The sequence below is a fragment of the Centroberyx gerrardi genome, chromosome 10 (genome assembly GCF_048128805.1).
Source record: "Centroberyx gerrardi isolate f3 chromosome 10, fCenGer3.hap1.cur.20231027, whole genome shotgun sequence".
Taxonomy (NCBI): Eukaryota; Metazoa; Chordata; class Actinopteri; order Beryciformes; family Berycidae; genus Centroberyx; species Centroberyx gerrardi.
This window is the reverse complement of record NC_136006.1, coordinates 30,984,167-30,996,274: the sequence shown is the minus strand read 5'-3', so window position 1 is coordinate 30,996,274 and position 12,108 is coordinate 30,984,167. Positions and strand designations below refer to the sequence as shown.

The window sequence follows — 12,108 nt, the reverse complement described above, 5'->3', positions numbered from 1 at the left end:
AAAGACATGACCCTGGTATCTTCAGGTAATCCATAGATCCATAATCAGGTAATCTATAATTTACATGTTTGATGAAAGCTCTTTAACCTAATTCTTACCTGGTCCTTGATATCGCATAATTACTAGTGCTACGCTTTGCTCTCATATTAACTGAATGTCTATGTTTCACCTGCTGAAGTCTATTATAAATATAATATAATTTAAGCATCCCTTGAACTGAGGTTTCTATAATCCACATGAACATCCTACATGAGCTATTAATCCTGTCTAAATATGAATTTCTTGGCCTAGAGTCCCTCTCAATCAAGGGCACAGTCAAAGAAAGTCAAAGTGTGCAGAAATGGGATTAACACTTTCACTACTGCTTAAAGGAATACAGTGAGTTTTTGGTAGCTGAGTCCCATTTGTCAATTTAGTAATTAATGAGACCAGAGTTGGGGCCATTCATGAACTGAATTGAGAATGCATGGTAAATTCCAATTCAATTCCTGGAGTTGGAGTTGGAATTGGAATTGCACGCAGCTCTGAGGAAACAGAATTAGAATTGAATTGGAATGACTGGAAACAGAATTGGAATTGAATTGGAATTCCATGAAATTCCATTTCTAAGAGAGTTTATAAAATAAAAGACAGTTAAACAAATACATTCAATCATAATGTATGGATTACACTATGTCGAGTGATAGTATTTCCATGCTAACACTTTAGCATACCCTATATTGATAGGCTCCATGCTAACACTTAAGCATAGACTATGTTGAGTGATATTAGCCTTGATGCTAACTTTAGTATACACTGTGTTGAGTGATAGTAGGCCACTAGCATTATCTCAAAAGTGAGAAAATAAGAACTTGTAGCAGCTCTAACACTAAGGGTTCTACTTTTTGCGCCGTGCGCCTTTGACCTGGTCTGAGCAGGCAGGCGACACAAGTGCAAATCCCGGTAATCCTTGACACCAAAATCGCACCGCGCTGCTTGATCATTACTGACCCAGAAATGTCCCTGATGTAATGGGACAGCCTTTAGGTGCCTCCCTGCTAAGTTTGATAGATGTCCCGTGTGGTGCACCTGTCCTCACTCCACAGATTTTACATGCTAGCATTTGACAGATGACTCCTGTTAGGGGCCTGTCTCCCAAAAACGTGGTGTAGGAGCAGTGAAAATGCCATATTCCTTTTTATACACATGACGGTTGTCAATAATTCTCTTCTTGTTGGCATGCTACAATTCCCATGACCAAATGATAAATTATTTGGTGTTTGGCCACATCAGCTATGTATAGGCATAGATCTTCAGCATAGTCCTACTGTACAATCGAGGAATACATTAATAGCTACCTGTATTTACTTAAATAAAAAATTACTTTTGTCTGCACAGCTAAAAGTTTGAATGTCTAGAATGTCTTAAAAATAAGATTCATTTTGAAAGTCAGTCACAAAGTTCTCAGTTATCCCCCAAAATCCCAAAGCGATTGATAAAGCAATCAATTATTTGGACAGATCCCTAATACATGAGCTGGTTTATTTTCTCACACAATGCTGGGCTACTGGAGCTGAAAGCAAGAACTCTATTGAAGGCCATTGATTTTGCAATGGGCCTCTCTCCCCACACAGACAACACTTGACTTTCACTGTCACACGCTCTCCCTTCCTTCCTCTTGCTCTTCCTCTTGCTCCTCTTTCTCTTTCTCTCTCTCTCTCTCTCTCTCTCTCTCTCCATTACTCCCCTCGCTCTTCCACATACCAGTACTCCTTCAAAAATTCCAAATTTTTCATAGCTTCGGCCCATAAGGATCCTCTATGCAGCCATTTTTACACCCAGTGGCGATGTGCAAGCACTTTTGTTTGTGTTTTACATATAATGCTTTAGTGAGTGGGTTGGGGGGCAGGCAGGCTCCTGCCGTGGGCACATACCAGCTCTCCCACATTGTTTGGCAGCAAGGGGCCTAAAACCCCGCATGTGAAACAGAGGATGTACACCAAATCCCTTTGAAGGGTGTCTGGGACGTGTGAATTTCCTGGTGCGGGCCTGTGGGGAGGGGTGCGCTATGCGGGGATCAGTGTGGGGATAATGCATCCCTGTGACAGCTGCAAGGGTAGATCCAATCCCCTTGAACTTGATAGCGACCAACACCGCGGCCCAGCTAAAAGGCTATAGGAGCTAATTGGGAGTTGGGGGGCCGAGTGGTGTTTTTGACCCCTTTTTGTTTCAGTGATCAAACCTTCTCACACCACATGCACACAGGCGACTTGTGTTTGTCCACTTTGGTGTAGACTTGGGCCGATATTCGATTTTATCGAAAATATATTATAATATTATAATATTCGAAATACACACACGGTAATATTGTATATCACGATATTTTGGCGGGACAGTATCGCAATATAACATTTTGTGGAGATATGTGCATTACACATTTACAGAGAACATACTGTAGGTATAGGCCTTCTGATGCATGTGGAATGATATCAGATTTCATCATTTCAACAGCGGAGGACAGTCATGTAGAATGACAGTCTGCATGAACTGTATGATGTTCTTTGCTATATAGTGCTGTCTCTATCACGCCAAAACTTAATAAGGCTGCAGGTTCTGAGCAGGGCCCAAAATATTAACTTCTTTGCAGTACTAATAAATTCTTCCATTCACAGTCAGACAGTTAACTGAGCAGCTAGTCCCTTTAATTTGGTTGGCTGGGTAGAAACAGATTGGGTATACCTAAAAAAACTTAAAGTCTCAGGTTTTCTTCTGTTAGCCCCTGCTGTCTCTGAAACTACTGTAGCTACAGAAGACCTTAACCTCCCAGAACTCATTTCCCTGAGGAAATCTGAGAGGTTTAGGGCCATTTTTTTGGTCCTTTCTTCCCAACACCAAAGTCTGTCAAAAAAAAAAAAAAAAGCACAATTAGACACGCTGCATAAAGTTTAAAGCGTTTGCCCTGTAAAGTCCCAACTTCAAAGTCAACAGAGCGGTTGCTTCACTACAAAGAGAACGACCATGTAACCTGAGGAAAATTGGTCTGATCGATTCACATTCAGGTGGAAGGTGGAAAAAGGTGGAAGCTGTCAATTAAAAGCAAAAATGTAAGGCAATATTTATTACTGCAAAATGCTGAGGTACACCTATGTATCCGGAAGAAACATCTGGATTATTATTGCACTAAATCTATGCTTAAGAATTCAGGAAAAATAAGATACAGAAAAATACTATTGAAGATAAATGAATCAGTGTGTGCCACAACATTGATAGGGGAAAACTGCTAGTACTGCTACGTTTACTACTAAAACATGAATTATTCATCGCCAGCTATCCAATCACAAGCATGGAGTAAAAGTGCTGAACATCAAAGGAGATGATCAAACGAGAAATCTCCAGAGGCTTGTAGAGAGCCTGGGCTGAGCCTCTGTGCCCTCTGCCAGTCAGAGGCGAGCAGGGTGAGGACCTCGGCTGCATACTAAAATAGAAAAGGTCACTACAGCATGTAAATCTTCAGGGTGCCAACTTGAAGATATGCAGGGGCGTACAGTGCACCGAGGAGCGGGATATAGCCTAGACACATAGAGGAAGAGAGAGAAATATGTTGTGTGTGTGTGTGTGTGTTGTATGTGTCTGAATTCAACTATGCCAAGGACATTTCTGAAAGGATTAATAGAGGATTCAGTCGAATATCTCTTATCGCTACGAAACCAAACGCCTTAATTTTATCCCTGAAATGTCCTTACTTTCTCATTACATAAACATTAATTATCCATTAAAAATAACATAGCTTTTAAAAAGTAAGGTTAGTATCATGGGTTTTCAAGGGATTTATTCATGGGTTGATTCGTGTTACTCTAAATTAGAAAGTAAGCACTCAAACACCTAAGGGGTGTTTAAGGTGGTTTTGATGGGGTCTCCTCAATTAATAACTCCCGTAACTCATTTTAAGGGGATTTTGCATGAAGGGGTGAATTCATGTAAATGTAAGGGTATTTTAAGGGATTTCTAGTATTTTATACATTTGAAAATCTAAATTTCCTCAGGAAAAACATTCAAAGGGTTTTCAGTGTTAAACATTTGCCTTCATTTTCCGTAGGGTGAACATTCTCTTTGCTTTGATCTGTGTTTGTAGGTCGACGGAATCTCAACAATGAACACTGTGAGCACAACACAGCACGCAACATCAATGAAAATTCAATCTAGGCTCCATAATAAGAAGCTTTCAGCCTGACATAGCAACACAAAATAAATATTCAAATAAGTGGGATATTTCGGATATGCCACCCAGTGGCTCAGCAGATTATGCAAATCAAGCATTTAACCCCAATATTTCAGGACAAAAAAGCAACAGAAGGGACAGGATACAAGCCTCTGGCATGGAGAAGCATGTGTCCTGCAGTGTAGACAAATCAAATATATTTACTCACTAAACCAGCAAGTCAGAAAAATAGCTTAATAAAGGCAACATAAAGGACTATATAAGTCACCGAATCTTTCTGTAAGGTCTTCCCTCTCTCATTATAGCTGCAAAAGCCCAGTTGAACGTCACTCTGCTTACATTACACTGCACACGCCCAGCCCCCTGTCTAAAGCTATGAGACTTTGACAGCTAAGCAGTGCCTTTTCAGTGTTAATGCACTGACCGAACATAAAGATCTTACCGAAGTCATCCATGCGTTTAAGCTTGCGCAAACTTTGCTGAATAATTCACAGTGAGCATTAGAAGTATGTCAGACAGGGAAACCCCCTCATATCACCAAGTTGCCCCCAAGTTACATCGATTTCTTAACAAAACATAGGAAGCCACATCTCTGTCGTCCCAGTTCAATGCAGTTATGAATGATGCGACATGCCCCGGGGGTTAAAACAACTAAGGCATGGATACAGGAGGTATCAGGCCATGGCCTTTATCCTCCTGACAGGGTCTCCTCAGTGCCAAACCATCCACAGCCCAGCACTTGGATCTACTCTTTAATGTAACCTTAAGATCATTTTTCAAGTTGTGCTTACGCCTGATTTATAAAAACTATCTGAGACTGAATAAAGCTGTGTATGTTTGTTTAAAGTAGCATACCTCTGCCATACACCCGTGGAATATATTAGGGATGGGATGATATGCTTATCTCATGATATGATTTGATACGCAATATAGGATTCACGATTCAATGCAAGCACCATACGATGTAATAAATAAAAGTTCAGTGACTGTGCAGAATTATGTTTGTTTCTGAGACACAGATCTTTCTAGCGATGGCATTGGCTTGCTAGCATGTAAACAATTTTAAAATGTCATTACAAAGTGTAGATAATATAATTTGGATGAAGAGCTTGTGAAATTGTGATAGTCAAGCCGTCTCATTTGTGATTAGTACAGCAGACTAAAATGGAGCTAATAAGCTGATAATGGATCCAACATTCCTCTTGCCTCAATTTACGTTTCTACACACTACCAATAATTGGCCTCTCATTACAAAGTTGTGAAGACTTCTGATTCAATTTGAAGAATGATATCGACACCATTCATATTTTTAGGATACTTAATATGGGAATATCAAATGTAAACCAGATATAGAGCTGCGACTGTTTCCACGTCAACCTGAGGTTTTATAAAGAACAACAGTTACGTATTATAACTCTAGTTCTATGTTGGGATATCCTGCATCATAAGGGACTAGAATATGGTGGCATAATATGGATAAAATACTAAACTGTGATTATTTTGACATATTAGATTAGATTAGATTAGATTAGACAGCTTTATTAAACCCCAGTGGGGAAACTCACTATTATGCACTTGATATACATTTTATAATAATTCTAGCTTTGAGTATGCATTTTTGAAGGAGTTTTTAACACTTTCAGTAGCTCTACAAACATAGATTTGGGAATATCTCTCTCTGGACGTTATCTAATATCACTGACTAGCCTGAAGGAGCTCCATTTGGCAGAGACTTTTCTGTGTTGCAGTTTCTGTGTTGTAGATATTGATCCTTTAATATTGCAATTTCAATACAAATTGGATAACCCTTCTCTGAGGTAAAGGAATGCGTCACCAGGACTAGATGCTCTCTGGTCTGAGGGTTTCAACTGGTTCAGACTGGTTTGAAACATCGCCACCCAAGCTCACCCACCATCAGTGACCCACTTGAACAGTCTAGCGATGACAAGGGCGCGACAGTGATTTGTGAGAGCAGACCGAGGGCAGCTGTGTGGGCTTCTGAGGCTCCTTATAAAAATGCGGGGTATTTCCCTTTAATGTTCTCAACAGGCCAGAAAGTCTGAGGAAAACACAGAACAAAAACCAGAAAGTGGCTTTAAAAGGCAAACAGACAAAAAACAGAACCTTGTGTCAAAGTTGAACATGAACCTAAAAAAGGAGGTTTGAGAGGCAATTTCAAAAGGAGCTTTTTTTTCTTTTGATGTAAAAGACAAAGACATATAACATTTTAAAGACTATACAGTAAAATCGGATATGTTTTTCAGTGGAATCTCAGAAAACCATTTTGTGTTTTTGCAAAAAAGCTCATGTGACCCTGCTGATTAACTAGCAGACATGCTCTGGTCTGCTCTCCAGTTTTGTCAGGAAACCAGGGGGACAGCCGGTTCCATAACAAGACCTTGTGTGTGTGTGTGTGTGTGTGTGTGTGTGTGTGTGTGTGTGTGTGTGTGTGTGCACTTGTGTGTGTGACAGGAAAAGATAGGGATTAAAAAAACACAGTGACTGCACTATCACTATTCTGCTCCAGCTTTACTTTCCAGGCAGGTTTTTGTTACTTCTTGTTACTTCACTGAGCTCAAAGCACTTACACCCTAACAGGACTCATTTGTCAAATGCTAGCATGTAAAATCTATGGAGTGAGGACAGACAGGTGCACCACACAGGACATCTATCAAACCTAGCAGGGAGGCACCTGATGGGTGGCCCAATACGCCAGGGACAAGTTGCATCTTAAAGGAATTTACTAGGTTTTTGGCAGATTGTCCCTTTAACTTCCCCACTGAGTGATGAGAACATAGACACCAAAATCATCCATGTGTCCCAGGTAGATTGTTTGCTGCAGTGCTCCATGCTAGTGAGTGATTGTAGCGTCCATGCTAACACTTTAGCATACACTATGTTGAGTGATAGTAGGCAACTAGCATTATCCAAAAAAGAAGAGTGACCTTTTAAGTAATAAAAAGTTGTTGGTTTTTACTTGTTTTTGCCTGTAGAATAAATGTAAAAAAATGAAATATTATCCCTTACAAAAAAGTCACATGTGAAAACCCACTGCTTTTTGGACACATGTTGGTTTTCGTATGTGATTTTTTTCACACTGTATTGTGATTGATTCTGATTCTGACTGATTTTTCCAGGAGACTCCTGGTTTTCACACCGCTCTCCTGGTGTTCTCCCCTGATCCCATGATTTTCTCACATATTTTGATCAAATTCCACAATCTGTCTATTTACTATATTTGTTAAAACCAGTAACAAAAAAAATCTAGGCCCTATACTATCAATGCTGTTTCTAAACATCAACAAAACAGGCAACGTTACAGCAAAAATGCAGTCTCCATGGTTACGTTATTAGCAGACACTATACAGGTGAAAATCCCATCAGGAATTTTTGGGTTTCTCTTAGACCACTATCTTTTTTCTGCAAGAAGCTTATTTAATTTAGGTAAAACAGCATCATGTTTAAGCTACGGATAGCAGTATGAGATCCAGATGGGTCTTTAAAATGGTAAAAACACTATTTTGTTTAGCAGATGTGTAGTATGGTAATATTGCAATTTTAGACAGTTATACGCATGGGCGAGATAAATTCCTTCCTTCTTCATGATCTTTGTTATTAGTTCAGTGGTGGTTGGAGCCAAATATACAACTTACAGGCGCATATGTATAGAACTTTATGTTATATGTAAATAGTGCAATGATATTTCATTTTATGAACTGACTTACATTTTGTAAATAAAATAACTAATAATTAAAAAATGTGTGATTCATTCTATATTTTCATTTTTATATACATAAAAAGTCACAAGAATGCAGGAAATACGGTCACAGAATCTTAATATTTTCTAACTGTATTCCTTTCATGCTCATACCATCATCATGCAAGTTACCCCCATCCTCCCCTATTTGCTCCTACTGTGACTGAGTATAATGGCCCGTATGCCGGCATCCTTGTCCTTGCTATTTGATGACACACCTGGATGTGTCCGATCCCACAGCGTTGGGCCAACCACAGTCACAGATGTGGGAGCGCTTTCCTTCACAGAGCCACATAATGGAAAGTGTCTAAAGCTAATGAAGGGGAATAGAGTTTTCTTCACACAGGCGACAGACCATTTCTCAGTCCGGTCACAGCTGCAGACATCATCCATCACACAGCAGGGGCGTGTGGCACTAAGCACCTATCCATCAACGATACAGGGGTAATACAATTTTAATGCAGCTTTAGAGGAGGGGGTGTATTAAAATAGCTGTATAAAATTATATGTATGATGAATTCATAAATGGACAACTAAGAGGATTTTCACTGCACAAGCCTAAAACAAAACCAACTTTTTTTTACTTTTATTGATTTAAAATGGTAATCTGCGATCCTCGTTTTCTTTTTCTTTTTTCTTTTGTCTCTATCTTTGGTCCTAAGTGCTCATTGCTGTGGTGTTTCTGCACTGCATTTCCCACAGATCACCTGTCAATCAAACAGTGTGGGCGGAGCTTGCATTTTCTGTTGATGCAATTTGAGTTTCTGTAGGTGGCGCTCTTTTCTTTGTCTGTTCAGCCATGGTGGCTATCACTGCTCATGCTAACTACCCCGTTCTTCTTCTATTTATTCCAAAACAAACCGGAAATGTAAAAACGCATAACTTCCTATGCGGCAGAAGATTTTTCCCAGGAAAGACCTACCAGACACCGGGTGTTCAGAACAGCAAATGTAAATGCTTTCATAACCTGGCTATATATGAATCACTATTGTGTTGCATCAATCTGTGATAGGACACTTAATTATATGAAAATATTGCAGATTATTATGTTAACCATCTAACAGAGCGAGAAGACTGGGGTCCACATTTATGTTTCTTAACCTTTGAGAAGCTGAATATACATCTGAATTCATTCCCGAGAGCTCCAGCAGCCTCTGTTTGGGAAGATGAGCAGCGAAGTGGCCCTTCCACCCGCACCCGCATGGGGCCCTGGGGACCTACTGGCTGTTTGTGCCACGCGTGGGCACCAGGCAACAGTGGAGCTGCCCACAGACGCCACATAGTTTACCGCCGCACTCTTTTCTTCTTTCATAATCTCCACAGACTCATTTTTCTTCTTCTGCTATTGTTATGCTGATGGGGCCCGGAACACAAAGGGGCAAACTCAAACATCTGATTATCAATATTAGCCTAGACTACAGATGGGCTTCACAGCAAATTAAAGCCACTTATTCTTCTATTCAAATCACAGAGAGCAGTTCAGAAGTGAGGTCAGCTGCTATGGGGGATTTCCAAGTCATGGCACGGCAATAGCCTTCTTCGCGTTTCCATCTGTGTCTTGAGCTTATCACGCACACGCGCTCACACACACACACACACACACACACACATACAGACTTTCAGACCAATGCTGCACGGGTGCCATATCCTGCTGTTTCAGCGTTATGTCTCAGTAACAGTTGGACAGAGCCTGTGGTCACCAGCAGAGCTCAGACCATCATGTCTAGTCCATTCCATGCGTAACTGATGAATGGGCACAAATGCACTGGTCTGGGATCTGAGCCTACACACAGAAAAATAAAAGTGCGAACTGGATCCGAAGATGGTTCTTCGGAGTGATGCCATAGAAGAACTATTTGTGGTTCCACAAAGAACCTGCACTCCTTTGCTTAGATACCCGCATTGTGTTTTTGTTTATCTGCCCTTGTATAGCCTCATTTAACCTCAATATATACTATGGAGGGGTTTGGTTGTTTTCCACATTTATGCCATCACCCACCATCTAACTAAGAATTAAGAATATATTAATATCCCAAAGATCCAGATATAGTTCTATGGGATATTAAAAGGTTCTTGAAAGGTTCTTCTTTGTGGAACCAGAAATGGTTCTTCTAAGGCATCACTCCAAAGAACTATTTTTCGGTTCCAGTTTGCACCTTTATTTTTCTGTGTGTATAAGTGACAAGGGCTCTGCAGATCAAGCCTCACCCAGCGGAGAGGAGCTCCATGCCAGGGAGTAGGACAGCAGGAGACTGGGGGGCAAGCCTCTGCCCCCGGAGCAACCTCTGGCAAATATGAAGCAACCACTCCCAAACAGATGCACTAAAAATCCACATAGCAACAGCGTGCCACTAGAACAAAGCCCGCCGATGGGGGGGTGTTGCCCCTTTTCTGGCTGCACCCATCCCCAAAAACATCTTGTCTCCATGCATTTGTCTGCTGTGTGTTGGGGGGGAACGAACGACGCACCTGCTACTCACGCTCACACCCTGAGCAACCACACCATGTTGTGTTTCCACTGGGGATCAGGGCCTGTAACACTGTCCAAATGTGTGAAACTCAACCTGCATACATAGCATACTGATGTACATGCTTAACAGCTAACAGGAGTAGCTGTGACAGGAGGTGTGATCCAGATGTAGACTAACACTGCTTGTCCTCTTGGATTCCTTTACATTTTATTACAGTAGAGAAAAATGTTAAATAAAAACAATAACAATTGTGCCAGAAAAATTAAGAGATAGGCCACCTGATACACTGAAGTAAATAAGTAATTAATGAGCAATATTCACAACAGGAGATCCCTTCTTTGTCTGCGGTCTTATTTATTAATGTTGAAACGAAAACATCTTTTATCATTTGCATATGCAGTTCAAATAAACTGAGACAAACCCACAGTCGTCTAATTTATGTAACTTTTTTTTTTTCTTTAAAAAAAAAATAGAAAAGGTTCTTCAGTGATTTTCTTATAGCCATTTATTCATGTCTTTATTCCTGTGGGTTATTTTTTTCATGGAGCTGAAATGGGGGGTCAAAGTGGGTCAAGCAAAGAGCAGCATTTTCGAGGAAATTCACAGAAGGTGCGCACCACGGAATACTATCACATTACACATCGCTTTCCAGATTTCACCAGGAAGCGTTTTCTACCTCAGAACAATCTATGAAATAGCACCGGCTGATATTTTCCATGTAGACAAGCTCCGTTTGCCTGTTTACCACCGCGCAGTCCCTTGTTTTGTCGCCTTATTGATCCCTGTCCGTATTGTGTCAGTGGCTCAAATAAAAGCACTTACTTTAAAAGAAATCCTCCAGCTGTCAAACTTGCTCAGGTTCCGAAAGCCTTGAGGAATAGTCCACCAGCCTGGAAACGCGCATTCACTTCTCGTGTTCGTCGGCTTTGAGGATTATTGTCCCATCGGCGGATTGGCTCTATCACCCTGTGAGCGTCTTGGAAATGGAAATACGTTACATTGACGGCTGTGGAGGATGAAGTGCGGCTCCGCGCCTATCAGAGGTCGCGGTAGGCGGGTTCTCTCCGGCTGGGACCGTCCCGATGGGCGGCTCCGCCGGTCTCACCTCAGGATCTGGGATGAGGGACTGCCGGGGCCACAGGGCCGCTAAAGATCAACTCCAGTTTATGATAATTTTCAGGAAAGCAGCCACCAATAGACCCATATATTAATTAAAATCTCAGGAAAGCATTGATTTATGCTTTTGTTTTTTTCCCTATGGAAGACCCTATCTTCATGTAACTTATATCAGTTTCATATACTTACCATGATGTTGCCTATACTATGAAGTTATATCATAAAGATTTATTTCAGGCTAAAAACGTCAATTCACTAAACCATAACTTATGTTTAAGTCCCTGCATTTTATATTTAGGCTATATCTATATATGTAGGCCTAGAAACTAAATATTATCAGATGGTAAGACTGACCAGATATTGGTCCTGAATGCTCCCCTGATGGAGATTTATTTATTTATTTATTTATTTTTTTATAGATATGGCTTCTGTCTTTTCTTGCTTGATCTTTGTTCTTCATTATAATGACAAAAGCTATACAAAATTTGCAATCAGGCTAAGATATGGCGAGTGAAACACCTTGTCATATCTAACTGACACCCATGGTTAGGTGTTAGTACATCCCT

The 12,108-nt window shown here is 40.6% G+C and overlaps 1 protein-coding gene across 1 annotated transcript in view; it reads right to left on the bottom strand.

Annotated features, from left to right (window-relative positions):
- Positions 1 to 11,334, bottom strand: part of lypd6 (LY6/PLAUR domain containing 6) — a 33,408-nt gene extending 22,074 nt beyond the window's left edge. Inside the window, exon 1 of the mRNA XM_071912621.2 lies at positions 11,249 to 11,334. The gene's annotated coding sequence lies outside the window, so the exon portion shown is untranslated. The remainder of the gene's footprint in view (positions 1 to 11,248) is intronic.
- Between the last annotated feature and the right edge of the window lie 774 nt (positions 11,335 to 12,108).